We start from the raw sequence: 27162 nt of genomic DNA on the forward strand, positions 1-27162 counted from the left end.
ACTTTAAATGAAGTATAATCTATAAAAATATGCATTACAATATTGTACACCTGAAACTAATATAATATTGTAAGTCAACTATACCTCAATAAGAAAATAAATAAAACCTCAAAAAAAATTTATTTAGACCCACTGTAGGGCACAGAGAACTCTACCCAATATTCTCTGATAATCTATGTGGGCAAAGAATCTGAAAGAGAATGGATGTGTGTACATGTTTAATTGAATTATTTTTTTGGACAGCAGAAATTATCATAACATTGTATATCAAGTATACTTCAATAAAACTTTAAAAAGTGAAAACTTTTTAAAAAGTGAAAAAAATTAATTAGAAATATATTTTGAAATATGTATTCACTGACCACCAATTGACTCTATTATTTATTTTGGTTGATGTATAAAATAATTCTTTGCAAAAATTATTTTCAAAAATAAAATCATTTCTAAAAATAAAATGTCCTTTCAGATTAAAGCAACATATAAAATTACTTATATTGATTGCCTAAATTTTAAAAAATAGTACAAAATGTATCTTTCTCTAATACTGATTCCCAACTAATGTTTTTTCTGGTGAATGTATTATTGTTTCAAAAAAGTCTCTTTTTTTAGGTTTTATTTATTTTCTTATTGAAGTATAATTGACTTACAATATTATATTAGTTTCAGGTGTACAATATTGTAATTCCATGTTTTTATAGATTATACTTCATTTAGAGTTTTAGTCTTCTCCTTTTTCAAAAATTACCCATACTCTTCAGTTACATTTAATATGAATTATCTGAAAAGGAGACATACTGACTTTTCTCTTTATACATCATTTTAACTGAGAAAATATTAAGAGGTACTGACACATACAGTAAGTTCAGAGAAAATTTTACTAAGTAGAGGATATTCTCAATTCTAAGTTTTATGAAATGTGTAGCTCTATCAGCGCAAGTATTTTTTATAGATACTGTCTATTTGTCTCAACTTAGCATTTCTCTTTTCTACAAATATTTTATAAGGCAAAGCTCATAAAATAAATTCTCTAGTCATAATTCTTTTTAATGTTTTGCCAAATAGATGCTGCAAAAATCACAGGCCTTTTCAATGTCATTCCATTCCAGTAAAAAATCTAATCCAATTACAAAAATGAAATTTGATCAAAAGATTTTTCTGCAAGTCATTTCAAAGGCGTTTACAGAATTTTAAAATTAAATCTTGTACACTGTTTGAGGTCTCATTTAATTTGTTCATCTCCCTGCTTTTGTAAAGATAAATTTGCTTTTGTTTGAGGTTATTGCAAAACCTAAAGTTTTCTTGCTTCCAAATCACTGGATATTTTGATAAAAGATTTCCAAAAGTGTTTTAAAATGCAGAGTTGTTTGAGAGAGTGTTCAAGGCACATTAAAGGACTAATGAGTTGATTTGCAAACTAGTTCTCTTGAAGGCTGAAACATTTCTAAAATTTGATTGAAGATATACAGCAAGAGAGAAAGCATACATGACCTTGCAAATGTATTTTGGGGGGTACTTAACATAAGCTTCATCAGAAAATTTTTGTAGTTTGGTTGCCTTAGTATTTATAAATTTTGACATCTACAGTTTCTACTTCAAATGATAGGCTATCGTAGTTTGTTGAATGAAGTTATTACAATTTATTCGTCTACTGTCTACCGTGGCAATTCTAGGAATATTTTTCTAAGTTTCTTAATTTAGTGAAGCCATTATTTTATCCATGATGTCCTCTGCCAAGTTTATATCCACATCAATACACAAAACACAGACATACATTCACTGTTGAACTTTTTTTTTTTTTTTTTTTTTGGCTTTCTAGGGCAGCACCCATGGCATATGGAGGTTCCCAGGTTTGGGGTCTAATCGGAGCTATAGCCGCCAGCCTATACCACAGCCACAGCAGAGCCAGATTCGAGTCATGTCTGTGACCTACACCGCAGCTCAGGGCAACCCCGGATCCTTAGCCCATTGAGCAAGACCAGGGATTGTTCCTGTGTCCTCACAGCTACTAGTCAGATTCATTTCCGCTAAGCCAGCATGGTAACTCCCACTGTTGAACTTTTTAACTGAACATGCAATAGATTCATCTTCAAAGACTGACCTCCCTAAAGTGTTACTTTATTATGTGAACTTGGTGAAAGAAATCCAATCAATAATAGAAATAACTGTTTTCCATGTGAAGCAAGTGATTCAGCTTTTACAAAATGGCATCCTTTAATTGTTTACAGATGGTTTCCTTCGCCAATAAAACCAACATATTATAACTATCATTTCATTTCTCTGTGGGTGAGCAGGAAATTTTTGGATCTAAAACCGAATGAAATCAGTTTAGGAGGAAAGTTAATTTGATCTCAATGAAAAGTCATGTTTCAAAGAGATGTATAAACTCACTTTCTGCAGATGCACCTGTGAAGTTGATATATTTTGACAACATTTTCTAAAATTAATCCAGTACTTTAAAGTGGATGCTGCTATCTTCGGAATATTTGTTTCTTCCAGCTTTTATTTGACTCATGGTTTCTCTACAGCCTCCATGAAGTCAATATTATCTCATGCAGTTTGCATGTTTCCATTAACTTTCTTGAGAAATGGAAATTTAGTATCTGTTCATTAAACAGTATTAGCATGTTGGTGCTAAAAGAGCTTATTGCAAAAGAAAAAAAGTCTTTACTGAATGTGCCAATTTTCACAGAATTTTATTTTCAATTCCAAATCCCACCTTCTAGATTCTGTTTTGTGATGCTGAAGCGAATTTTGTAAATTTGATTTTTGACAGCTGACTCCTTGTTAGGCTCTGATAACAAGGGGAGGAAGAGGAAGGCTGCCGGGTTGGAGGATAAAAAAGGAAATTGCCCTTTTCTATTTATTTCCTATGGGTCCCTGTGTGATTTTGGGGGGTGCTTTATTGAGTTGTAATTGACCTTTAAGATGGTAAAACATTTAAAGTGTATACTGTGGTGATTTGATATATGTATACAATGTGAAAGGATTGCCCCATCTAGTTAATTAACAGATCCATCACTTACATGTTAATATAGTTATTTATTTTTTATTTGTTTTGTGACAACTCTACTCTCTCAGAAATTTTCTATTATGTAATACAGTGTTGTCAACTCTAATCACCATGTTTTATGTTAGATCCTCAGACCTCATTTATCTTTTTTTTTTCTCGGCCGTGCTCACAGCATTCAGAAGTTCCTGGGCAAGGGGTTGAACCCGCACCACAGCAGCAACCCACAGCAGTGATAACTCTAGGTCCTCAACCCACTGGGCCACCAGGGAACTCCAGATCTCATTCATCTTGTAACTGAAAGTTTGTGTCTGTTTGCTTTTGATTTCTGTGCACATTCCTCCAGCAAGGCATCCTAACCCCATCTAGACAGAGTCTTCCTGCAGCCACAGGTCAATCTAGTTTTTCCCACATTTTTAGAACTGCATTCATTTCTCATCCCTAAGGATAGCAGCTGCTTCCTTTAGGTGCTATTTCCATGATGCTTGAGTGTTCCTTTCGCCTCTTACCTTAGGGTTTTCTTTTTACCTATTCAATGATTCATTTAATATCCTTATACCTAGTTACAGATTCTTTATGTTGAATTCACTCTGTTGTTCAAATAATTGGTGTGGTTTTTGCCTCTTTCCTGGATCCTGACTGGTATAATAATTACAATGAGGAGTAGAATCTGGAAGCAAACCCTTGAAGTTGGGATTTGGTAAATGGTCTGTCTGTGTTTGAGGGCTAAATGAACTGTTGAGCCCCTGCCAATGTGAAATGAAATTATATTAATTCATTACATGCTGTGGTATAACAATTAATCAAATTAATTGACCTGTGGTTGGTTATAATAACATTCTTACTGAAGTAGGTATTTTGGGAGAAAAATGACTACTTTACTTGACCATTATGGCGATAATGATGACTCTAAGGTCTTTGGCATCAGATCGAGTCTTCTGATTGCAGAGGAACATGTGTACGACGAAAAGCTCAGGTCTTTAAGTCCTCACCTCAAAGTTAAAAGACACACACACACACACACACACACACACACACACACAACCCAGATTTTTTTCCTGAAAGCCCTAAAACCTCTATGTTATCGTAAATGTCACTTTTTTTTTATAGCAACATAGCCAGTACAGCTGATAAATTAAATCCCATGTTTAATCACGTGAGCTGCATAATTACAATGTCTATTGAAATCAGAGCTTTTCCAAGTGTGTCATAGGAAAGTTAAGGCACTGCTTGGGCGGAAGTAGGAGCCTAAAACTGGGAATAAGAACTTTGTATTTGACGCAGATGAAGCTGAGAAATTGCGGCCCTGAGTCATGCTGCACCTCTTTTAGTGGAAATAGCTTTTCCCCCGTATTTGAGATAATATTCTTCTCTTTGTTTGAAAAGCCTGTAATGACTTCACCTGAGGAAGCTGTCATGCAGACAGAAGTTTAATTTTCTTAAGACCCATCCAAATATCCCAGTGGCCACTATACACATGTTTACAGTCAGATCACATTGTGCTCCTGGGAAGAAATTACATTTTTTTTGCCACACTCACAGTACATGGGCATGTGGAAGTTCCCAGGCCAGGGATCGAACCCGTGCTGCAGTTGCAGTCTGTGCTATAGTTGTGGCAACACCAGATCCTTAATCTGCCGGCTGCACCACAAGGGAACGTCCTACAAATTGCAACCTAGGAAGAAATAGCTTATATTCCAAGAAAATTGGAAGATTAAAATTTACGTAAAACTAGGAATATGGTTGGCCAATCTGCTGGTTCTCCATCCATGTTTTCAACCAACCTCTGATTGAAAATATTCTAAAAAATTTTCCAGAAAATTCCAAAAAGCAAAACTTGAATTTCCCACAAGCTAGCAACTATTTACATAGCATTTATATTGTCTAGGTATTCTAAATAATCTGAGGTAATCAAAAATGTACAGGAGGATATGCGTAGGTTATGTGAAAAGTCTGTGCCATTTTGTATAAAGGAATTTAGCATCCATGGATTTTGGTATTTGGGGACTCCTAGAACCAATTCCCCAATAAATACTGAGGGATGATGTGTGGGAATAAATTCTCAAGGTGTTAGACCAAGCAGGAAAAACTATAACACTAAATCAGGCAAAATGTATTGATATAGGTTTACTTACTGATGATTTCAGGTTGAATACATTAGCTCTTTCTGGAAGATTTATACTATATTAACTTAACTAAGCTGGAGCAACATTTATCAGAATTCCTTTCCATGAATAGAGCTGGATTACCTGAGATTTGTAAAGTGGATGTGGAATAGCAGCCATGTTCTTTTTATGCTGGGAAGCTTACAGATCCCTGGGTGCTATAGAAGCCCCTTCATACTGTCCCTGACCTGCTGGGTCCCCTGTCTGACAATGGGGCAGCAGCCTGGCCACAGCTCCTCTGCCTTCAACTTCTTCATCTTCTCTGAATTCTTTGCCATAGCAAAGGGTACCTGCTTTTTCTGCAGGCTGCATGATTAAAGTTGGAAGCTTGGAAGTGGCGAGAGATTGGCTTACTTTTGTATTATTGCATTAACAAATTGCCACAAACATAGTGACTTAACACCAATGTAGAATCTTACAGTTCTGTAGGTCAGACTGCTGACATAGTGTAGGCTGGATGGTCTTCCTTTCTGAAAGCTCTAGAAGAATCCACTTCCTTATTCATTCATGTTGTTGGCATAGTTCATTTCCTAGCTGTGCCATATGGAGGTCCTGTTGTTTTTTTTTTTGCAGCTCCTGGCTGAGAGGCATTCCCAGCTTCGAAAGGTTGCCTTCATCCCCTGGCTTTCGGTTCCCTCCCTCAGTCCTCAAAGCTAAACACTGTGAGTCAAGTTACAATCATGCCTCATACCTCCTGCCTTCCCCCCCTCACACCCTCCTATCTTAATATCAGCTGGTTAACAACATGATATCCATCTACAAACTTAATTCTCTTTTTGTCATGTGATGTAACATCGTCACAGGCTCTGGGTATTAGAATGTGGACATCTTGGGGGTGCCATTTTATGCCTACAATGGAAACCAACACGGATTCCAGCTTATTCTCACAGATTCCATGTTTTCTGTGATCCCTTGCTTCAGTCTTAGTCTTTCCTGTCCACTTCCTGCCCTATTGACCTCAGGCCCAGTACCAGATGCAAAAGCAACATTCACATATAAACAGTTTAATTAGCTCCCACAAGTGTGTAAGGTCAAAGTTCTGTAATAAATCTCTTATTCTGTATCATCAGTGCTGGTTCTGTTTCTCTTGTTGAAGCCTGACTGTTACACTGATGCATATGGCAGTAACTCTAGCTATTTATCGGACTAGTTGCTAATGCCAGAACTTCCCTGGCATGGTGCATACAAATATTTCAAAGGCTTAGGGAGATGAAAATATTAGAGTGCAAAATATTATGTGAAATCTATACTCCCATTCCTCAATTCCATGCTATGAGAAGGCACACAGTTAGCCCCTTGCCCTAAAACTTGGAGAAATGAATTAGTGAGGGGAGTATCTGCACCTTTGAAAAAAATGTCTAGTTTTGGTCTCTGTTGACAAGATATAGTGGTGAGAGGTATGACAGTGGAGTGCTGCCTTTGAGATGGCAGCCCTCATCTCAATCCCACAGTAGCAGAGGTCAAGGTCTCTTAAAAGCCAAAGACAAGGTGGATATATTCACAATAAAGAGAAGCTGGAGTATAGGGTCATCAAAATGTTTTGACCTACAAGAATCTTTAGAAGGAGCTAATATGTCAGAGTTTCCCTAGAATGATAAGGATGGGTAACTTTCTAAAATATGTCTTCATGTATGTAACAGGGAAGACTCCACATTTAGTGACCCAAATCTGTCTTGAGCCACTACAGTGAACCTCATTAGGTCTAAGCCAGCTCACGGACCTCGAGCTCTCTCTTTGGCGGGAAAAATCCTTACTTTTGAGGAAAGAATCTTCAACACTGCCACAAATGTGTATTATAATCATCTTCCAAGGAAACTGCAGTTATTTACTAGAATGACTGTAAAACAATACATATGCATATATATATATATATGTATGCACACATAGATATATAAATATATATATATATACACACAGTTTGTTGATTACTGTACAACTCTGAAATAATGATAATATCTTAAAACACCAACACCGCTCCAATCCATTCGTCACAATAGAGGCTTATGGTTGTCAAGTAACTAAATGAAGTTTTAGTCCAGGTGTGAGTCACACTAGGCTCAGTAGGACTTCATAACCGCTTTGTGGCTATTTCTCTACCCTCTGGATTTATAATTGGAACTGGCAGAACTCCCATATGAGCTCTCTGACACAGGAAGGGCCAAATAGAACCTTGAACTCCCCCTCCCTACCAGAACAGTTAAAAAAAAATCCAGTCCTTGGTGAAATGTAAAGATTAGAACTGCCATCTAAGACTCAAAAGATGCAGCATAGCATAGCCATGTCCATTATAATCTCATTTTACTTGTGTATCTGTTTCAGGAAGAAAGCAAATGAAACTTAGATAATATCTGTGAATTATTGTGAACATAATTAGATAGTAGCTGCAGGTACAGTTATGCTGCAGATCTAATGTCTTTACTGGAAGAAATTAGTACAGTTATGCTGCATATGCTAATGTCTTTACTGCAGCATATGCAGATCTAATGTCTTTACTGGAAGAAATTAGGTCAGTATCTGAGACCTGCTATGAAGCTATTTCTTGAGAAATACCTTTTCTCTATACTGGCGAGCAAGAACCTCAAGAGACAGTTGTTGTTTTTTTTTTTTAATTAGAGTATGTTGATTTACAGTGTTGTGTCAATTTCTGCTGTACAACACAGTGACCAAGTCATACATACATACATATTTATATATACATATATATACACACACTCTCTTTCTCATACTATCTTCCATCATGGTTTATCCCAAGAGACTGGATATAGGTCCCTGTGCTGTACAGTAGGACCTCATTGCTTATCCATTCTAAATGTGATAATTTGCATCTACCAACCCCAAATTCCACATCCATGCCACTCCCTCCCTCCTTCCCTCTGGCAACCATGGAACTGCTCTCCATGTCCGTGATCTGTTGCTTTTTTTGTAGATAGGGTCATTTGTGCCATATTTTAGATTCCAAGTGTAAGTGATATCAAGAGACAGGTTTTTGTTTCTTTTCTTTTCTTTTTTTTTTAACTTGGCATGACCGACAGTATACCTTCCTAGTCTTGCCCCCAGGGCTGTATCAACTGTTATCACAATGAAGTAAAATGGGGTCTTGACCATTTTACCTTCCACACAGCATCCCATGGGCCCAGTTCAGTGATGACATTCTTCTGATTGCCTCTACTGAGAAGACATTGGGTGCCTTTGTAAGACATATTTAATACAGAGCAAGGTAGTTTCCATTGTGGCTCAGCAGTCATGAACCAGACTAGCATCCATGAGGATGTAGGTTCAATCCCTGGCTTCGCTCAGTAGGGTAAGGATCTGGCGTGGCCATGAGCTCTGGTATAGGTTGCAGATGCGGCACAGATCCTGCATTGCTGTGGCTGTGGTGTAGGCCAACAGCTGCAGCTCCAATTTGACCCCGAGCCTGAGAACTTCCATATGCTGTAGTTCTCACCCTTAAAAAAAACAAACAAACAAACAGAAAAAAAATCCTACAGAGTATGGGAATCAACTCTGTGAAAATTAAGCAGCTCTCAAGCTCTCAACGTCAGTGAAGTTAACGGGAGTCTGGGAGTCTGGACCATAGTGAGACATCCTCTCCAAGGTGAAAAACAGTTTGTTGTACCTTACGCATCTACCACTAAAAATGAGGCTTTACATTTGGTTGGATTTTTTAAAAAATATTTTGAGCCTACTTATGCAATAGTCAAGCATGTTATTTTGACAAACATATGAAGTACTCCATGATGGTGATGGTGTTGAATGGAGAGGAGCTGTAACAGTGCAGACTGAAGTGGGAGGTGTTCTTCCACCCTGGCCTTACACTTCAGTGCCTCCAAAATCTGCAGTGTCTGAGGAGCATCTGAGGCAATGAAGAATGCAGGATCCTCTATTATACAAGGGAAAACCACATCACAAATATTAGGCTTTGGAAGCCAGTCCAGGCTCTCTCTATGGATAATTCCTTTTGCAGCTTCTGGCTTATAACAAGGACCCTGTGAGTCTATCCATACAATCACAGGACTTCAAGTGATCCTGTGGCCTGAGTGTCTCATTATGAATTGGGTATTTGTTTTTACTAGGATCAGTCAAAAAGAGCCTCCTGCTCAGATATTTGAGTTACATCTTTAAGGGGACTCTTCCTCTAAGTTTCTAAGTTTTCATAATTCCAATCATTTCCCTTTGTTCCTTCAACTTTAGGGAAGATAACTACTTTCTGACGTAGCCGTCTCCGTGTTACCTTATAGTTTGTTTTTGTTTGTTTGCTTTACTCTTTTTGAAACCTAGTTAGCAATTTATATCTATTTAAAATTCTTTATATTAAAATACCTCTCTAGATAGCTGGTGTTGTTTCTGTCTCTTGATTGACGCATCAAAGAATACATTGCAAAATTATCTTTAGATTTACCACATGCAGTAAATAGCACAAGCACCTTACACAAGAGCATTCAGAGCACTGTTCCTATGTATTCGGTGTGAATAACACTCAACCTCTGCTTTTTGTACATGTTTCATGGTCTCTAATGTCTGTTTTTCATAGTGTCCATTATATTCCCAATGGGTAGGTTTTGTATATGTCATGGCTGTTGCCCAACTGGCTGTTCCACAAAGTGACCAGCAGGGCAGAGTGTCAAATTCTTTCCCTACCACCACTTAGGATACAAATGAATTCACCTTTCCTAGTTGCTCATGACCCAATGCATTTCATGGTTATGATAAGTGCTTCACGTGTTGACATTGAGAGGAAAATGATGACTCCCTAGAGTCTAGAAAAAGTCATCACTGGTCATCTTCAGCTTTGCCACAAGTAAAGTGAAATCTGTGTTTACCATGCGCATGGCTTACAAACTACTAGAGGAGGATATAGGTACAAAGGGCAAGTCTAGCAAAGCTTTGCACAATATTTCAATCAAATTTTATTAATAAGACCTTATAAATTTAAAACATTGGAGTAATTGCTAAACAACATAGAACCCTAAGACAAATAAATAAGCCGAGACTATAGCAGGCAAATTATGCTATATAATTAATTCTCTGTCTCTCCTCTCTCATTCTTACACCTACCTATTCAATAATCTAGATCATTACCAGAGAAAAGGGAATTAGAATGATGAAGAGATAACAATAAACTGACTGACTTTTACCCAAAAGAAGTTAAGAAAAATCCAAAGTGACCAAGTTTGGCCCAAGTTTTCAAGATTAAATTTTGTACCGTCCGTGGCAATGAAGCCTTGAGATGAATGTAAAATCAGCAATAGAGAAAATAAAAAAGTTCCAGTTTTGCACACTTTATTTTTATGATTGTGACATTTATTTCTGCTATAAACATTAGAATGATGAGGCATCTGTGAATCTTCTTACAAGATCATATGTGACCTACTTCACCATTGTTTTACGCCTGCGTTTTCGAGGCTGACTGGACTTCGAGTATTCCCTAGACTGCATCACTCTTTTTTCCTTCCTCAAAGTGTTCATTTTTGCTGTTCCCTCTGCCAGGAATGTCCTGGAATTTTGCATGGCCTTTTCTCATTTTTCAGGTATCATTTTTCTGTTAGTTTTTTGTCTTTATTTTGTTTTGTCTTTTTAGGGAGACACCCGTGGCATATGGAGGTTCCCAAGCTAGGGGTGGAATCAGGTATCATTTTTAGTGGAACTTCCAAAGACAGGGCTTTCATAACTACTCTATCTAAATTAGCCCTTACACTATATTCCTTCATAAATAATTCCCTGTTTCTTAGTCTAAGCCTTTATCTTAATGTGTAATTATTTTATTTACTTCCTGTCCACTCCTTTGTTATTTTTCCACCGTTTGTACATAAGCTTCCCGGGGGGGTGGGGGAGGGTGGAGTGCAGGAACCATGTTTTTCTGGTACACTACAAGATCTCCAGTACAAACTGAGGTGTCCATCACAGAGCAGGTTCTAAATAACTACTGGCTGATTGCATGAATGAAGAATAAATGCTCTCTAAGAAAACATCAAAAGAGCCAATTTCTTCCCTTTCTCTTGTTCAGCAAAAGCTACAAGAGGTATATTAGCCCAACAAAGAACTTTCTGATTCTATCACAAGCTATATATCTAGGCTAGATAAATGTCCTAGGATCTCCAATGTCCTATGTTCCACAGTTGCCTGAAAAATCAATGTATCTAAATGTACTTTTTATCATGTCTTCAAATCTGTTTCTGTATTTCAAGTCATGGTGGAGGGCATCGTTTAAATATGACTAAATCGGATTAATTCTTGCTCATTAATATCTGTTTTGTTTGTTGGTTTCCTTTTCATTCCCTATTATTATTTGCATATTTTGGCTTCTCCTAATCTGCAGTAAGGATGCAGGATCATTTCCTACTTCCAGCTTCATTCCTTTTCTGTTTATTCCCCACAGTGTTCTTTAGAACAAATCTTCCTAAAGCACAAAGCTGATAAGCTTGAAACTGTTTATTCTTTCCCATAGGAACTAAGTTCGAATTCCTCAGCCTGATATAAAGAAACACCACAATTTGATCTTTGCTCACCTCTCTGTCTGCAGTTCTCAATGCTCCCACCTCTATCTACCTCAAACCTATCTTATGCTTTTGTCTACAGAGCTACTTGCAGTTCTCTGATCGTGCTACACTCTTTCATGTTCAGGCCTTCATTCATCCTCCTCACCAAGCCAAGAATACTACTTTCTGTCCAGTGAGAGCATCTATTTACCTTTCAAGGTCTGTCTCAAATAAAGACTTTACAAAGTTTTCGATCCTCCATGGAGAAACAGACTACAGTTAAACCCGGAATGTGCTATTTTCTAAGATGTGTTATTGGTATTGTTTAGGAATTAATGTTGAAAGAACTGAAGAGATGATTGAGTCAGTTATTAATTTCAGCCTCTTCATTTTCTTAGATTCTGGGAAATTGAATATTAGCACATTCTCTCAATCACAATTGAAATAGATGAGAAAAGCATGGACAAGATCTGTAGAAAATCTTTTTTAAATGCTTAGGATGTTTGACAACACTAATATAGATGACCACTTTATTGCTCAATTCTATAAAACATGGAATAAACCTTAATAAAACATAAAAGTAAAATAAATTTGGAATTAAAAAAAAAAAAAACGAAATCTTTGGGTGCCTGAGAAATTAGTAAATCCAAATGAAGGTTTCAGCCACAGATATGAGCCCTAGACACTGGATACTAGGATTTTGTAAACAACATTCAGGAAACATGGATGGGATCTTGAGTCTAAAAAAGGTATGGAGCTGGAACTAAGCCCTCTGCACAAAACTAAATCTGTTCAGGCTTTGAAAAGGGAAATAGAAAGCCTTTTCACATCCCAGGAATTCAGGAATAAAGTCATCCTTCTGGGATTGTGGAAATAAATGTTACCTACAAGAAAGCAAAGGGCAGCACACACAAAGCTTGGGGATTTGGGATACTACGCTAATTGTATGGAATTCCTAGATAAGAAATTAATATAGATGTATTTTTAAAGAAATAATATAGGAGTTCCTACTGTGGCACAATGGGTTTGGGATCTGGCATTGCCTCTGGCGGCATGGGTTTGCTCCCCAGCCTAGAACAATGGGTTAAGAATCTGGCTTTGTTGCAGCTGTGGTGTAAGTCACAGCTATGGCTCAAATTCGATCCCTGGCCTAGGAACTTCCATATGCTGTGGATGTGGCCAAAAAAAACTATATGTCTTATATATATATGTAGCTACATAGATATAAGATATATAAGATACATTGGTATAAGATATATAGATATACAGATATAAGATATATAGATATTCAGATATAAGATATATAGACATAGATTTCCGGGGGAATTCACACAACCCAAAATGTGAGTCTCACAGATCAATGAGAGTGAAAGAGAGATAGAGCAAGACAGACAGATAGATAGAGAGATAGAGAGCAAGCTCACAATAAAAATATATAAACTACAGGAAAACATTAATACTGAGGGATAATTAGCATATTCAGTAGACAAGAAAATCAGTTCCCTAAGAACTAGGGGTAATAGAGTAATCTGAAAAAAAAGTATAAAAGAATAATTTTAAGGATGATCAAGGTAAAAAAAAAAAGAGAGAGAGAGCCCATGATAAAAGAGTAAGTCTATCTGAGAAAGGAAGAGGTAGATTTGAAAGAAATACAAACTGAGCATTATAAAAAAATTTTCTCTCTTTTGGCCACACCTGCAGCATATAGAAGTTCCCCAGGCTGTGGGAGCTATGGTGGCAAGGAAAGAGCACGTGTATTTTGCACAGAACCTCTGCTCAAGGATGGGCTGTCCTACTCGTGGGAAGAGAGAACCCAATGGATCTTCCCAAGGTTGACTTCCCCATACATTTTCAAACATTAATCATATTCCAAGAGAATTGCTTCATACTCTTGTTGAACCAATCCGGATTTTTTTCTAAGTCTTCTCACAAACTAGAAGAATCATGAATAATTTTAATAAAATTATAAAAATTTGTTGAAGTTATTAAAACCGTTGTTCTCTCCTGTGATCTCACAGTCATTTGATCAGGTATTTGTGAGCACTGCCTCTAAATAGGAAACCCAATTGGCTGTGTTGGAGGACAGAATTGGGTTAAATCTATCATTTTCCTCTAATCATGAAATTATTCTTTTTAACACATTCACCTATCTTGAATTGAAATGATGAGTTTCATTTCAGAGCTAAGTTTGCCAAAGACAATTAAGAATCTTCTAATAGCGAGGAAAATAGCAGCATGTCCTCTGTAAAAGAAATTTATTCAAGGACAGATAGTTATTCAGGAGCAAACTCAAGTAAAGATATAAACAACAAACATACCAAAAAAAAAAAAAAACCCGCAAAGAAACACTGATTTATTTTCTCAAAATTATTCTGTTAGAAGACCTATGAACTAATTTAAATATGGATTTGGCTTGCTATGGAATTACAAATTTTAACTTGTTCTTGACTAAATCAGTGATATAAAATGTCTAAATAAAAGGCTTTGATGTATTTTCAAAAGAAACCAACCTTGAAAATTTCTTGTAAACTTGGTAAAATCCTGGTGGTTTGGTTGTGAGCTTGTAACCCGAGTGACCACAGGCTGCCTAAAATATGCATAGCCTATTTTTTTCTAATCCAGTTTTCGTACTGAAGAATACTGGTGGTTTGAAATTTCAAAGTTCTTTTACCTACACTTGTCTGCAAATGAACAATGAAAGTATCTATTTATCAATACTTCGAGGTTTGTTCCACTGTTTTTCTTTGATTGGCTAAAATCCAGTTGGTCACATCTAGCCAATCTTCAAAACTGAGTTAGCCAACCTACATCTCATTACGATTTTACTCACCCTCAGATATACCCTACTCCCTGCTTAACTTACAACTGGAAAAGAATACTGATCCCAGGAAAGCCTGTCCTTTTAATCTCCTTTCCTACTGTATTGCAATAAATGGAAATTGACCTAAGGAGACAAGAGAAGCATTAACACTTTAAGATACAGTCCTTGTAACCATAAGAAATGTGTAACATCAACAAAATGAAGTGCAAGTTCGTTGTCAATGCCATTAAAATAATCATCAGTTATAGCTAACAATACGCAGCGTATCAAATAAGAAGAGATGTCAAATTTCTCCTCATCTGCCGACATAATGTGAGAAAGACTTGTGACATAAACTTTTGGGAAATGTTTCACATTTGGGAGAATTCTTTCCAGAACTTTTAAAGCTGGGATGAAGATTGAAAGGAGTTTTAAATACCATTCTTTGCAGCCATTCACCTAAAAGTGTCATTGCTTTGGAAAAGGGACGGAGAAGTGCATTTCTTAGATGTTTTCCCTTCCATCTGCTTTCTCCTTAAATCTTAGTCTCTTATGGGAGGAAGAATGATAGCCCTTTAGTCACAGCATCATTTTTTCAACCCCTGGATAAAGTGATATCCAGTCAAAGTTTGGGCGGTGGATTCTTTTTCCTAAGACATGATATAAAAATATATGGAGAATGATATCGATTTTATTTTTGCAGGTGGAAGGAGATATTTTTTTCCCCACTAGCTGAAAAATGATGCCATGACTAATATGACATCATTGGCTTCCCCACAAATCAGCTCTTCTACAAACTTAGGAGGAGGCAGCTGCAAGAGAAACAAAAATCTTTCTAACCATTCATACGAGGCATATTACTGTCTGTGAGAAGTAGCTGCAATTAAGAGAACTGGGAGAGGGTAGGTAGGTCTGGTAATATCTGACTGAGGACCTCACACTGTGGCAATAGCTGAGGACTCTATAAATCAAATACAAAAGCAAAAAGCTTTTGAGCGAGCAATTTCATGCACCAATGCCAACAGCTGATGGGGACTTTGGACGCCTCTGCTTCACCCCAGCCCTGGCAAACACCACAGCCCATGATACAGCATAGATGCCATTTAATCATGGGGCTCAGCTCAAACACTCTTTATTATGCTCAGTTTTTTTCCTGACTTTAATTTCTATTAATGAACACTTTCACTCCTTTACTACCAGCAACACTAGTTCTATCTGAAGAAGAAATATAACTGTGAATTAGGAGTCAGGAAAGGGTACTTCGGCCCATTAGCAAATTGCTGCCCTCCTCCCCCCATGTCCACCCCTATGCCAGGATACTCAAGGGCTAAACTAGAACTTGTACTTAAATCCTCACTTGAGGTGATAGGTTTCTGGCAAGCACAGCTCCCCCTACTGTCAGTTATCATAGCTTTTCCCAGGAGTCTGTTTACTTTGAGGAGATGCTGGGTGTTTCTTTTGTTAATTTGCTGTGGTCCTTGAACCTGAGCAGGACCCTATGCCAGTTGAGTGAGCACCTTTCCTGAGGGCGGGATGGGGATGGTGACTCTACCTGGCTGCTTAGCAGCTCTGGTAAAAGGTTTAGTGGGGAGGAAGGATGAAATTAATGACTAAAACAAGGCTTGAGAATTCACCAAGGACCCCCATTAGCCATGCTCCTGCTGCCCTAGTCACTGGATAAGCGACTGTTGACCGAGTCCTTCACTGAGTCCGAGGGAGACCAGAACATCAGGGGTCAGAGGGGCTATGTAAGTGCTTTCTCATGCCTATCAAATTTCCCTAATGATCCACTTTCAGCCCCTCAACAGGAATGTCTTCATATGCATATTTTCTAAAAGAGGCATGAGGGCTCAAGTTTCACTTTTCCCTGCATAGTCAAGTTCACCTGGTCTCAGGATAGGTCTGGTCCTGCCAGTCCTAGCTGAGCTGCAGACAGTTTGTGTTTCCCACTGAATTCAAAGAATTTCTGTCACTAGATTTTAGCCTGGGAGGGGGCTGGGGCTGGCAGGGGAATAAATGGATCGGAGCTGAGGGCACCACTGAGGCACGCTCTGCAAGGGCAAGGTCCGGACTATGTGCTCAGAAGCACCAAGGAGGTAGAGGAAAAGACAGGTCAGGTGGTGAGAGTGGCGCAGGCCAGCTGGGAAAGTTGCAACCCCATTCTCTCTGAAAGGCTGTCATTGTCTTGCAAATGAGCTTTCAAAGTCTCAAACTTGTCCCTACTAGTGAGGTTAAATTCAGTATGGATCTGTCCCAGAAAGTCTGATAAGCAGATCATGTCAATTCTTTTGCCAGTGGACCACCACACACCATGGAGTTTCCAAAGGCCACAGAGAGACCTTGATGTTCAGAGGCCGCTTGGGTTGACTGCCCCTTGGAACCTCAGAGAGCAGTGGGGGCCACCTTAGAGTCAGGGGGTTTTGCCTGCCCTCTCCGTGCTTGTGTGGCATTCAGATCACAACTGTAAGGTGGGAAAGTAACCACAGCCAGAACTCTGGAGGGAGAAAGGAAATCCCAGGAGAATTCAACTCATTGTAGCCCTTATCTTGTTACTTTAAGACTTGCTTTGCAACTGAGAAAGTTTCCTAAGGACCGGATGAAACTTGCCATTGTAGACAACCCTTTTATTGTGCTCCCACGGTGAATGAGCTGCTCCAGACACTGATAGGTCAAAGATGGTCACAGCCCTCAAGAAAGTCACGATTCATTTCTTATCCACCTGAAACTAATACAACGTTGTAAGTCAACCATACTCCAATAAAATTAAATTAAAAATATATATGTATTAAATATAAAAAATAGTTTTGTAAATTAAAAATGTCTCAAATACCAGAAGAGAAATACTTATATAACATATATAATATATACATAATTGATATATAATATATGTACATGGCAGAGTGTATATATATGTGTGTATACATATGTACCTAGACATACATATGTGTATATATGAATATATATAGACTACCACTTTGTCAGTCTTGTATATGAGCTGGTATGAATTTCCTAGTAGCTTCTCCCCTAAGGTCTCATTTCCTAGTTACTTTTAAAAGGTTTCTAATACCCTTGGATACCACGGCCATAGTAGATAGTTCCTTAACTCCTAAAACTAGTCGCTCGAATGTGATTACTTCCTATGGCTAACCCTTTATGTGGTGGCTGATTGCTGGTTTTGGCCCCTGTCCTTTCAGCCACATCTCAGATGTAGGCTCCCGTTTCTCTGTACATCAAAACTCCGTACATAAGGCTGGTGCCTTATTCTTCAATGTCGAGACCCCAGCTGTGGAAGAGCAGACAGAGCCTCAGATCCCCCTAGGTTCATAGGGAGGGAGGTTGGGTCCTTGCAAAAGATACTCAGACTCTCTAGACCTCAATCACTTGTATAAAAGGGGAAACAGCTATATTATCTGAGGTCCCTTCTAACTATAAAATATTGGAATAATGTAGATGAAATGTGATAGCAGTCAAATCAGTGTAGAAAAGGAAAGTACTAAATAAATTAAAGAGAGGGATGAATCTTAGAGTGGAGTCACTTGGGGGGCAGGTTCCATGGGAGATGTGACTTGAGTTTGATTTTGTAGGGTGAAGCCAGTGGGGGAGATTTAAGGGAGGGGATGCTACACAGGCAAAGAGACTGTGAGCAAAATAGACTTGAGGCAAGGTCTTAAGAGAAATGAATAAACCAGTGCATCTATTTGCCTAAGACAGTACTTAGTAAGAATGGAGCTCAAGGTGGACACTGCACACCTAACAAGTGTTTTGAGATGCTCCCTTGCTTTGGAAAGTGGCTGGAAGGACAGCTGTGAACTGCTGTGGGTCCTGCAGGCCCGGGAGACCCCAGGATTGCACAAAGTTGTTTCCTTACTGGTGGCACACCATCTCTCTAGATGATAACATTCCTGGGACTTACTCTGCCCACAAACAGAGCCATGTGGTAGGGCTAGCATCTCAGAACAATTATATCACCCTGTAGAAAGCATGAATTTATCGGGGTGTAATAATTGCGGTAGACAATGGATATGATATAAGCTAAGTATTGCCCAACAGCTTTTGCCTATCTGCAGCAGGTCAGAAAGGAAGACAGATGTCTCAAGGGTGACCTTCTTGAATGAGTGTGTTTGGGAACTTAGGAATTCCCTTGGGGGGTAATGACATGCCATTGCTTGGCAACCAGTGAACAGTGAACAGTGTAGCATTACAAACCCTAGGTGCAAACAAACCATAAAACTGTGACAGGATGGCTGAGGAAACTAGAGCAACCAGGTTGAGGAGGGTGGTGAATAGAAATTGATTTTATGGAAAAAATAGGGGGATGGTGAGAAATGGAGAAGGAAAGCAAGGAGACTAAAATTACCTTTGGAATCATCATTAAACACAAAACTGCAGACTGCAATAGAACAAGAAATAGGAGAAAAACTGAATGCAAAACAGGAACTCCATGTCAACCGAAGACTGAGACAGAGTTGTGAAGACCTCATTTGAAGTTAGAACATTCACCTAAATGAAATGGGATCATCTCAAGAGGGAGCTATTGGCAGTCTGTCTATTGTACATAAAAAGGCATATAATATATTTAGTCCCAAATGCCACAGGCCACATTAAGCAATGCCATGTCAGACCTTGACCTTAGCATTGGCCAAAGCCTGGGAGAGCATCTGTTTCTCATGTGGCATGTCCAAAAGCTTTAAAAACCACAAAGAGAAGGGTTACTGATTCTCCTAATCATGTAGAGATGTCAGTGCACCTGGAGACTACAGGTTAACCTCCACTGATGCAAATATTTCTTGATTTTGTTTTCAATTTAAATAGTCAAAAAAATATGGATTTTTTATTGTTTTTTTTTTTCCCACTGTACAGCATGGGGACCAAGTTACCCATACATGTATACATAATTTTTCCTCCCATTGTCGTGTTTTGACCTAAGTATCTAGTCATAGTTCTCAGTGCTACACAGCAGGATCTCATTGTAAATCCATTCCAAGAGCAATAGTTTGCATCTGTTAACCCCAAGCTCCCAATCCTTCCCACTCCCTCCCCCTGCCCCCAGGCAAACATAAGTCTATTTTCCAAGTCCATGATTTTTCTTTTCTGTGGAAAGGTTCATTTGTGCCATATATTAGATTCCAGATATAAGTGATATCATATGGTATTTGTCATTCTCTTTCTGACTTACTTCACTCAGTATGAGAGTCTCTAGTTCCATCCATGTTGTTGCAAATGGCATTACTTTTTATGGCTGAGTAGTATTCCATTGTGTTTATATACCACAACTTCCTAATCCAATCATTTGTCTATGGACATTTGGGTTGTTTCCATGTCTTGGCTATTGTGAATAGAGCTGCTATGAACATGCAGGTGCATGTGTCTATTTTAAGGAAAGTTTTGTCCAGATATATGCCCAAGAGTGGGATTGTGGGGTCATATGGTAGTTCTAAGTATAGGTTTCTAAGGTACCTCCATATTGTTCTCCATAGTGGCTGTACCAGCTTACATTCCCACCAACAGTGAAGGAGGGTTCCCTTTTCTCCACACCCCCTCTAGCATTTGTTATTTGTGGACTTATTAATGATGGCCATTCTGACTGGTGTGAGGTGGTTATCTCGTGGTAGTTTTGATTTGCACTTTTCTAATAATCAGGGATGTTGAGCATTTTTTCATGTGTTTGTTGGCCATCTGTATATCTTCCTTGGAGAAATGTCTATTCAGGTCTTTTGCCCACTTTTCCATTGGGTGGTTGGCTTTTTTGCTGTTGAGTTGTATAAGTTGCTTGTATATTCTAGAGATTAAGCCCTTGTTCGTTGCATCATTTGAAACTATTTTCTCCCATTCTGCAAGTTGTCTTTTTTCTTTTGGTTTCCTTTGCTATGCAAAAGCTTGTCAGTTTGATGAGGTCCCATTGGTTTATTTTTGTTTTTATTTCTGTTGCTTTGGGAGACTGACCTGAGAAAATATTCATAAGGTTGACGTCAGAGAATGTTTTGCCTATGTTCTCTTCCAGGAGTTTAATGGTGTCTTGTCTTTAAGCCATTTTGAGTTTATTTTTGTGCATGGTGTGAGGGTGTATTCTAGTTTCATTGATTTGCATGCAGCTGTCCAGGTTTCCCAGCAATGCTTGCTGAAAAGTCTTTTTCCCATTTTATGTTCTTGCCTTCTTTGTCAAAGATTAGTTGAATAAGTGTCAGGATTTATTTCTGGGTTCTCTATTCTGTTCCATTGGTCTGTATGTCTGTTTTGGTACCAGTACCACACTGTTTTGATGGCTGCGGCTTGTAATATTGCTTGAAGTCTGGAAGAGTTATGCCTCCTGCTTGGTTTTTGTTTCTCAAGATTGCTTTGGCGATTGTGGGTCTTTTGTGCTTCCATATAAATTTTTTGATTGTTTGTTCTGGTTCTGTGAAAAATGTCATGGGTAATTTGATAAGGATTGCATTGAATCTGTAGATTGCTTTGGGTAGTATGGCCATTTTTACAATATTAATTTTTCCAATCCAGGAACATGGAATATCTTTCCATTTCTTTACATCTTCTTTAATTTCCTTGATTAATGTTTTATAGTTCTCAGCATATAAGCCTTTCACCTCCTTGGTTAGGATTATTTCCAGGTATTTGATTTTTTGGGGTGCAAATTTAAAAGGTATTGTATTTCTGTATTCCTTTTCTAATATTTCACTGTTAGTATATAGAACTGCGACTGATTTCTGAATGTTAATCTTATATCCTGCTACTTTGCTGAACTTGATCAGTTCAAGTAGTTTTGGGGTTGAGTCCTTAGGGTTTTCTATGTATAGTATCATGTCGTCTGCATACAGTGACAGTTTTATCTCTTCTCTTCCTATTTGGATGCCTTTTATTTCTTTTGTTTGTCTAATTGCTGTGATTAGGACTTCCAGTACTATGTTGAATAGCAGTGGTGAGAGTGGGCATCCCTGTCTTGTTCCAGATTTGAGTGAGAAGGCTTTCAATTTTTCTCCATTGAGTATTATATTTGCTGTGGGTTTGTCATAAATGGCTTTGATTATGTTAAGGACTGTTCCCTCTATACCTACTTTAGTGAGAGTTTTTATCGTAAATCGATGTTAGACTTTGTCAAATGCTTTTTCTGCATCTATCAAGATGATCATACGGTTTTCGACTTTTCTTTTGTTAATGTGGTGTATGACGTTGATTGATTTGCATATGTTGAACCATCCTTGTGAACCTGGGATAAATCCCACCTGGTCATGATGTATGATCTTTTTAATATGTTGTTGGATTCAGTTGGCTCAAATTTTGTTGAGTATTCAAAATATTATTTTATTTAAATGTTAAACAACTGTGTGTGTGTATATATATGCATGTGTGTATGTATATATATATGTATGTATATACACACATACACATATATACATGCATACACACAAATTAAATTAGCAAGGTAATTCACATTATAGAAAGGATTTACTTATTTATTTATTTTTTGTCTTTTTGCCATTTCATGGGCCTCTACCGAGGCGTATGGAGGTTCCCAAGCTAGGGGTTGAATCGGAGCTGTAGCCTCCGGTCTACGCCAGAGCCACGGCAATGCGGGATCCAAGCCATGTCTGCAGCTTAACACCACAGCTCATGGTAACGCCGGATCCTTAACCCTCTGAGCAAGGCCAGGGATCGAACCCACAACCTCATGGTTCCTAGTTGGATTCGTTAACCGCTGAGCCATGACAGGAACTCTTTTTTTTTTTTTTTTTTTTTTTTATTTTCCCACTGTACAGCAAGGAACTCTTACAGAAAGAATTTAAAACTTCACAAAAAGGACCATCAATACACAACAATACTATTAAATGTTCAAATTCCCTGCATGTACTTAGCTTTTCAGTAGCACATATATTATGAAATAATGTAAATTTGACTTTCTCTGTTCCATTTTTCTAAGTAAAAACTGTTTTATAAAAACATAGTCCTTTATATGTAAAATTTTCAAAGCAGTATGTATTTACTAGTTTTATAATTACAGCTTTACTTTTCATTTTGAAGGATTTTAACTACTTTTTACTCTTTTCAGAAGTGCTGATTTCACCATGAATCAAGAACACCATGTAATTAGCACTTTGAATACTTCATTAAACATCATATTTGATTTCTTACTACCTATCATCGAATAACATTGAAACTACCTTATACACTCACCTTATAACGAAAGTCAGATGAACTCATATTTTAAGCTTTGAATGACACCCTACTTTTTTCAGTTTGAATTGAAAAAGATGTATAAGAAAAGAAAATAAGAGATATTGTAACAGCAAACACCTACAGTGCACTTAATAAGGACCTAGTAAGGTATTAATAAGTGCTCTCCAAATAATGACCCATTTGATCTTTACTACAAATCTATGAGGCCCTTACGATGGTCACTCCTTTTATAGAGGAGGCCACAGAGGCTGAGGGCATTTCAAGTCCTTGCCCAAGTTCACAGAGCTGGTAGTCAGATCTGGAAATTACACTCAAGGAGTCTGGCACTGGTGTCGTTTTCTTAACCATTCTCTTCTGCCTCCTGTAGTTTAGGTTCGTTTGTTTGTTTGACCTTGTATTTTTTTAAATAGCTAGGTAAAGTATATTAAATAGTCACATGGCTCTTGAAGACATCTACCTTTGGAGAGCAACTTCCATTGTCTTTCCTCTCTTGTTTAACTCGTTATTTTTTGCTACTGAACCAACATGTTTCTTCTGCTATAGTTTTGACCCAATGACATTTTCTAGTATATTTATCCTCTTTGTATCACACTATTAAATAAAGTGACTAGAAATTTAGGCAGGACTGAAACAAATGAAGTCTAGCTCCCCATTTTTTCCTAAGGGGTTTCTCCCAATGTTTCTATATCAGAATAGATCTGATTTGAGAGAAATATATAGACATTGCTCCTGCTGCATTTCCTTTAGCTTGATTTTTTTTTAGGCCTCCTACATTCCTAGGCAGAAATCCTTAAGGCTGACCACAAGTACAGCTAAATACCTAAAGCTGGTATAGGAGCCTCAATGAAGCCAGCACATGCAAATGCTATTTTTGACTGTGAAGAGTTTTCTCTGCATTCCTTCCTGAGTACAACATGTGCATTGCATCAAGATTGGTAATGTTCCGTGAGTCCTCCTTCTCAGGACACTGGCTACCATTGACTGCATGTAGAATTCTGCCAATAATTCGTTCCTTTCTCCTGCTCTTTAATTGAGTCCACTGCCAGGTGAATAACAAAGATGTGTTTTGTGGCAGCAAAATCAATTCCAGGGATGTAGCCTATGACACAATCTACTATCCATTCTGATATAGCCCCTGCTCCAACTCCTGCCTTAGCACTTTTTGCAGTGTTTCATATCCATCTTCTTTCTTTCTTTGGCAAAAATGGGCTGCTATCAACAGTGAGTTTGCATTATCTTATACTCAACCAATGAAAAGTCAAATTCAGTTCTTATGATTTCGAGGGCTCTTCTTCCTGTCGTCCATTATTTAGTTTAACCTGTGCCTCACTTTACATTTTTTAGTTTAATGTCTGCCTTGTTTTATTTTATTTTCTTTAGAAGAAAAAGTAATGGTAGATTACCCATGTGAGCGGAACATGCTCCCTCACATGCATGGCCATTAAAGAGTAAGCAACTTGCAAGGATGGGCAAAGGAACAGAATTGAGAGTCTGTAAATAAACCCTTATATTTATAATCAATTGTTTTTCAACACAGGTGCCAAAGCATTTTCAGTTGGGAAGGGACAGTCCTCTTTTTGACAAATGGCATTTAGACCATTTGGATAGTCGCACCCAGAAAGATGAATTTAGACTCTTATCCTACACCATACACAGAAATTAACCAAAATGGGCTAGATTTAGAAATAAATCTGTACATTTATGGTCAATTAATTTTAGATAAGGCAAGACAATTTAACGGAGAAAGAACCATCTTTTTAGCAAGTAGTGATAAGACAACTAACTGAATATCCACCTACAAAAGAATGAAGTTGGACCCCAGCCTCAATTTAATACATGAAAAGTAACTCAAAATGGATCAAAGACCGAAATGTAATAGTTAAAATCATAAAACTTCTACAAGAAAACATATGTGTAAATCTTTGATTAGGCACTGGTTTCATAGATAGGATACCTAAAAAAATAGATAAAGTAGGCTTTTTCAAAATTAAAAATGTGCTTCAAAGGATACTATCAAGAAAATTAAAAGACAACCCTTACAATGAGAGGAAATATTTCCAAAGAATATATCTGCTATAGACTAGTATATAGATTACATAAAGCAAGCTTACAACTCAATAATAAAAAGGCTTATTTGCAGTTTTTTTAAACTGTGAAGGATTTGAATAGACATTTTTCCAAAGGTACACAAATGACCAGTAAGTTCATGACGGGATGCTCAATGCCATAGTTGAAATTTAAATCAAAACCACAAGATACTATTTCTCATTCACTAAGATGGTTGTAATTTTTCAAAAAGGACCATAGCAAGTATTGGTAAGGATATGGAGAAACTGGAATGCTTCCACACTGCTGGTAGAAATGTGAAACCGTGCACCCACTTTGGAAAACAGCTTGGCATTTTCTAAAAACATTCAGAATAAAATACTTAGGAATAAACCTACCTGAAGAGACAAAAGACTGTACTCTGAAAACTATAAGATGCTGATGAAAGAAATCAAAGATGATGCAAACAGATGGAAAGACATACCATGCTCTTGGATTGGAAGAGTCAATATTATCAAAATGACTGTACTACACAAGGCAATCTACAGATTCAATAAAAATATTCAGAACAGACTTATGATATGACTCAGCAATGCTATACATAGGTACATACCCAAGAGAACTGAGAATACATATTTACACACAAAAACTTGGACATGAATTTTCACAGCTCCATTATTCATCATAGCCGAAGAGTGAAAACCATCCAAACATCCACCGAGGAGTGATTAAATAAAATGTGGTCTCTCCATACATTCAGCCATGAAAATGAAGTGCTAAAACCTGCTGCGTTGTGGATGACCTTGAAAACATTATTCAAAGTGGAAGAAGCCAGGCACACAAGGCCCCAGGTAGCACGATCACCTTGATAGGAAACATCCGGAATAGGCCCATCCTTTTGGAGACAGAAAATAAAGCAGGCTTTGCCTGGGGTTCGTACAAGAACAGTGATCCGGATGTGGTTAAGTTCTGTCACATACAGAACCTTGCCTGTGCCTCCCCAAATCCTCCCCAATAAGGGCTCCTGTTATAATGCCCTTATTAAATCTTTTACATGGATTACTTCATTTAACCTCACAGAAATACTGCAAAGTTAGCATTCTTTCTCTCATTCCCATTTTTCAGAAGAGGAAACTAAAGAAAGGGAGATTGAATCATTTACCTCCAACTACTCACTTAGCAAGCAGCCTGTCTGAGGTTCTAATACAAGGCACTTTGATCCTAGAACCACCCCCTTAACCTTTCTGAGATGAGAGAGTGCTGCGGTTATTCAGAAAACTGTGCTTTGAATTTATCAGGCAAAACATAGTTCATGGCCTAAATAATTATAATATGATGGATTCACCATGCTTTCCTTGAGGAAATTAAACAGTCCTCTAAATCATTAAAAGATAATCATAAATATTATTTCCAAAAAAATTAAATATTTTGTACAACAGAACCATCAGCTTAGCAAAAGCCAGTTAGGCTGGACAAGGCACAGCATCAAGATGTAGGCTTTCCATTCTGATCTGTTCACACTCTTTCTCTATTTCATGTTATATGTTTTAGACAGACACCCCTGACCTCACCAGTGTCTGTATCTCTCTGGCTAGGTTCTAAGCACCCTCTCCAAGCTTAAACTGCTTCCATTGTCCTCGCTCTATCCCATGTTAAGCTTTGGGCCAAAGACTGCAAACAGTACAGGCCAGGTGGCGGGACTTTAACCCCTACGGGCCTCCAAATGACTAAAGTGGGCCAGAGAGCTGACTTGGTGTCACAGAGGGCCGATGCCTCCTGTTCACACCCCAAACACTCAACTACAGGCCACTGGACTCCAAGAAGGGATCTGAGAAAACAGAGAAAAGCCACGGAGATGCTTTGAACTAGTTAATTCATTTGTAAGGTAGAGATGAAAATCACTTTCTCAGATACAACAAATTTCTGAGCATTAAAAATAATAATAATAATAATAATAATAATAATAATAACTAGGGGAGTTCCTGTCATGGCTCAGTGGTAACAAACCCGACTAGTATCCATGAGGATGTAGATTTGATCCCTGGCTTTGCTCAGTGGGTTAAGGATCCAGCGTTGCCGTGAGCTGTGGTGTAGGTCGAAGACGCGGCTCGGATCCCGCGTTGCTGTGGCTCTGGCGTAGGCAGGCAGCTCCAGCTCCGATTTGACTCCTAGCCTGGGAATCTCCATATGCCGTGGGAGCGGCCCAAGAAGTGGCAAAAAAGACAAAAAAAAAAAAAAAAGGTAACTAATGGGACGTCTTTTTCTGTTTGTTTGTTTTGTCTTTTGAGGGCCGCACCCGCAGCATATGGAGGTTCCCAGGCTAGGGGTCGAATCGGAGCTATAGCAACAGCCTACGCCATAGCCACAGCAACTCGGATTCAAGTCACGTGTGCGACCAACACCACAGCTCACAGCAACACCGGATCCTTAACCCACTGAGCAAGGCCATGGATCGAACCCACAACATCATGGTTCCTAGTCGGATTTGTTTCCACTGTG

The sequence above is a fragment of the Sus scrofa genome, chromosome 8, assembly GCF_000003025.6.
Source record: "Sus scrofa isolate TJ Tabasco breed Duroc chromosome 8, Sscrofa11.1, whole genome shotgun sequence".
Taxonomy (NCBI): Eukaryota; Metazoa; Chordata; class Mammalia; order Artiodactyla; family Suidae; genus Sus; species Sus scrofa.